Raw genomic sequence first — 4,881 nt, 5'->3', positions numbered from 1 at the left:
TCAACAGTCTATCTTTGTAAAATGTGTACATGAAATCCTGATTACCTACAACACTTCTTAAACATAAGTGCTCAGTATTCAATCACTCCTGCCCTTTGCTTCAGGGGAGCACTTCCCTAATTAGCATAAAGGGTCCGAGTTGAGTGTGGTACTATAAACCAATTTGCCTGTTGATCATGATCTAGGTGGCTTGTGGGCTCTAGAAACAAAATCTTTGAAGGATTTGAATCAACTGTTATCTACTAAATCTGCTTCTATGTTCTTTGAATAATTAGAATTCACTCAACTAGTTGGAATTTTAACCTCCCTACTAATTCAGAAAATGTTGGTCTTCTGTTGCTTGAAACTCTGGACAGACCCTTTCTCCCAAATAAAGCTACCCTTGAGAGCCCTTTAAGCAGAATGATTAACAATCTCTAAATTGTAGATGAGAATTAATGGAAGGGAGGTACTAGAGCCAAGTCTTGACTGGTCCCAGGGTGGCGGTAGTACCTTAGGTACTTAGATGGGCCATGAATCCTAATGCCAGTAGAATAGTGTTGCCAGATTTTGACTATTGGGGAGTGTTAAATGTTTTCACTATATTAAGAGCTGTAAGTACTCCCCAAAGTTAACACAGGTACTCCTCCCTTAACTGTGCCCCATTCTTTGAATTGCTCATGTTTTCTACCAACATCCTACTGTGTGCTTGCTTTGTTGGGCGTGGTAGATGCATTGAAGTAAAAACAGCCTGCTTTCTGGTATGGTGAGGTAAACTGACCACATGGTGAGGAAAATTGCATTAAAGTATAACAAGGGTTTTAAAAGAGTTTGATGTGGTCAAGGGAAGGAAGTGTTTGAGCTGACCTAGAACAGGCAAAGTCATCTCTGGATAAAGAGAAAACGGTGTTCCAGGCAGAGGGAACAGCATAGGTAAAATTCTCAGGACATTGGGGGTCTGGTTGGCATACCATGCATCTGGAATAGAATGATTGGTCATGAGAAGAATCTGGAAAGTTAAGTAGAAGCCAGCCCATGTAGGACAGAAGTTGATACTTGCTTTTAATTGAGAGCTGTGGGAAATTGCTGAATTTTTTTTTTTTAATAAATTTATTTATTTTAGTTGGGGGCTAATTACTTTACAATATTGTAATAGTTTTTGCCATACATTGCTGAATTTTAAGTAGAGGGTAATGAGAATCCAATGAAGTAAGCAATTTGAAAAAGATCAGTGGCTGCTTTATGAAGAATGGTTTTCAGTGGAAGTCATATTGGATGCTTCCCTGGTAGCTCAGCTGGTAAAAGAATCCACCTGCAATGCAGTAGACCCCAGTTGGATTCCTGGGTCGGGAAGATCCCCTGGTTCAGAAGGGAGAGGCTACCCACTCCAGTATTCTTGGGCTTCCCTGGTGGCCCAGACAGTAAAAAATCCACCTGCAGTGCTGGAGACCTGGGTTCGATCTCTGGGTTGGGAAGATCCTCTGGAGGAGGGCATGGCAACCCACTCCAGTATTCTTGCCTGGAGAATCCCCAGGAACAGAGGAGCCTGGTGGGCTTACATTACAGTCCATGGGGTCGCAGAGTCGGGTACGACTGAGCAACTAAGCACATACTGGATGCAAGGATACAGGAGGCTTATGGCTAGATCCATGATGGTAGAGAATAGTGAGGTGTTGGAGATGGGCAAGTAGATAATTTAGGGATTTTTCAGAGGATAAAATTTTGGGGGTTTGGTGATATTGGTGGAATGGGAGAAATGTCAAGGCTGACATACAGTGGGCTTAGATGGTGGCGTTTGCTGAGTTGGGTTACAGTGGAAGAAGTAGGTTTAGACCATGCTGAATTTGAGGTCCAGAAAGTGTCAAGTATGAACTTGAATATAGTATAGGTTTCGAGCTCAGAGGAAGGATCTAAGTGAAGATAACCTCATGAGTAGTAAAAAAAAAAACAGTGGACATGGATGAAATTGCCTATGGAGAGTGCAGAGTGAGGATAAAGTATTGCAAACACCAACTGCCTCCTTATTCCTCTCCTAATCTTTCAGAAACATTTTAACCTTTGATCCTGTGTGCTGGAGCTTGGATACATTTTGCCAAGTAAGATCAGTATCAGTATCCATTCAGTCGCTCAGTCGTGTCAGACTCTTTGCGACCCCGTGAATCGCAGCACGCCAGGCCTCCCTGTCCATCACCAACTCCCTGAGTCCACCCAAACCCATGTCCATCGAGTCGGTGATGCCATCCAAGCCATCTCATCCTCCGTCGTCCCCTTCTCCTCCTGCCCCCAATCCTTCCCAGCATTAGGGTCTTTTCCAATGAGTCAGCTCTTCGCATCAGGTGGCCAAAGTATTGGAGTTTCAGCTTCAACATCAGTCTTTCCAATGAACACCCAGGACTGATCTCCTTTAGGATGGACTGGTTGGATCTCCTTGCAGTCCAAGGGACTCTCAAGAGTCTTCTCCAACACCCCAGTTCAAAAGCATCAATTCTTCAGTGCTCAGCTTTCTTTATAGTCCAACTCTCATATCCATACATGACCATTGGAAAAACGATAGCCTTGACAAGATGGACCTTTGTTGGCAAAGTAATGTCTCTGCTTTTTAATATGCTGTCTAGGTTGGTCATAACTTTCCTTCCAAGGAGTAAGCGCCTTTTAATTTCATGGCTGCAATCATCATCTGCAGTGATTTTGAAGCCCCAAAAAATAAAGTCAGCCACTGTTTCCATTGTTTCCCCATCTGCCATAAAGTGATGGGACCAGATGCCATGATTTTAGTTTTCTGAATGTTGAGCTTTAAGCCAACTTTTTCACTCTCCTCTTTCACTTTCATCAAGAGGCTCTTTAGTTCTTCTTCACTTTCTGCCATAAGAATGGTGTCATCCGCATATCTGAGGTTATTGATATTTCTCCCAGCAATCTTGATTCCAGCTTGTGCTTCCTCCAGCCCAGCATTTCTCATGATGTACTCTGCATATAAGTTAAATAAGCAGAGTGACAATATACAGCCTTGACGTACTCCTTTTCCTATTTGGAACCAGTCTGTTGTTCTATGTCCAGTTCTAACTGTTGCTTCCTGACCTGCATACAGGTTTCTCAAGAGGCAGGTCAGATGGTCTGGTATTCCCAACTCTCAGAATTTTCCACAGTTTATTGTGATCCACACAATCAAAGGCTTTGGCATAGTCAATAAAGCAGAAATAGATGTTTTTCTGGAACTCTCTTGCTTTTTCGATGATCCATTGGATGTTGGCAATTTGATCTCTGGTTCCTCTGCCTTTTCTAAAACCAGCTTGAACATCTGGAAGTTCACAGTTCACGTATTGCTGAAGCCTGGCTTGGAGAATTTTAAGCATTAATTTATTAGCGTGTGAAATGAGCGCAATTGTGCGGTAGTTTGAACATTCTTTAGCATTTCCTTTCTTTGAGATTGGAATGAAAACTGACCTTTTCCAGTCCTGTGGCCACTGCTGAGTTTTCCAGATTTGCTGGCATATTGAGTGCAGCACTTTCACAGCGTCATCTTTCAGGATTTGAAATAGCTCAAATGGAATTCCATCACCTCCACTAGCTTTGTTGATAGTGATGCTTTCTAAGACCCACTTGACTGCACATTCCAGGATGTCTGGCACTAGGTGAGTGATCACACCATCATGATTGTCTGGGTCGTGAAGAACTTTTTTGTACAGTTCTTCTGTGTATTCTTGCCACCTCTTCTTAATATCGTCTGCTTCTGTTAGGTCTCTACCATTTCTGTCCTTTATTGAGCCCATCTTTGCATGAAATGTTCCCTTGGTATCTCTAATTTTCTTGAAAAGATCTCTAGTCTTTCCCATTCTATTGTTTTCCTCTATTTCTTTGCATTGATCGCTGAGGAAGGCTTTCTTATCTCTCCTTGCTGTTCTTTGGAACTCTGCATTCAAATGGGTATATCTTTCCTTTTATCCTTTGCTTTTCGCTTCCCATCTTTTCACAGCTATTTGTAAGGCCTCCTCAGACAGCCACTTTGCTTTTTTGCCTTTCTTTTTCTTGGAGATGGTCTTGATTCCTGTCTCCTGTACAATGTCACAAACCTCCATCCATAGTTCATCAGGCATTCTGTCTATCAGATCTAGTCCTTTAAATCTATTTCTCACTTCTACTGTATAGTCATAAGGGATTTATTTGATTTAGGTCATACCTGAATGGTCTAGTGGTTTTCTCCACTTTCTTCAATTTCAGTCTGAATTTAGCAATAAGGAGTTCATGATCTGATCCACAGTCAGCTCCCAGTCTTGTTTTTGCTGACTGTATAGAGCTTCTCCATCTTTGGCTGCAAAGAATATAATCAATCTGATGTCGGTGTCAACCATCTGGTGATGTCCATGTGTGGAGTCTTCTCTTGTGTTGTTGCAAGAGGGTGTTTGCTATGACCAGTGTGTTCTCTTGGCAGAACTCTATTAGCCTTTGCCCTGCTTCATTCTGTACTCCAAGGCCAAATTTGCCTGTTACTCCAGGTGTTTCTTGACTTCCTACTTTTGCATTCCAGTCCCCTATAATGAAAAGGACATCTTTTTTGGGTGTTAGTTCTAGAAGATCTTGTAGGTCTTCACAGAACTGTTCAACTTCAGCTTCTTCAGCGTTACTAGTCGGGGCATAGACTTGAATTACCGTGATATTGAATGGTTTGCCTTGGAAACGAACAGAGATCATTCTGTCGTTTTTGAGATTGCATCCAAGTACTGCATTTCGGACTCTTTTGTTGACTATGATGGCTACTCCATTTCTTCTAAGGGATTCCTGCCCACAGTAGTAGATATAATGGTCATCTGAGTTAAATTCACCCATTCCAGTCCATCTTAGTTCACTCATTCCCAGAATGTTGATGTTCACTCTTGTCATCTCCTGTTTGACCACTTCCAATTT

Source organism: Giraffa tippelskirchi, chromosome 2 (genome assembly GCF_054371585.1).
Source record: "Giraffa tippelskirchi isolate mGirTip1 chromosome 2, T2T-mGirTip1v1.2.pri, whole genome shotgun sequence".
NCBI classification, from domain to species: domain Eukaryota; kingdom Metazoa; phylum Chordata; class Mammalia; order Artiodactyla; family Giraffidae; genus Giraffa; species Giraffa tippelskirchi.
The sequence above is the reverse complement of the archived record's forward strand: the minus strand, read 5'-3'. Positions refer to the sequence as shown.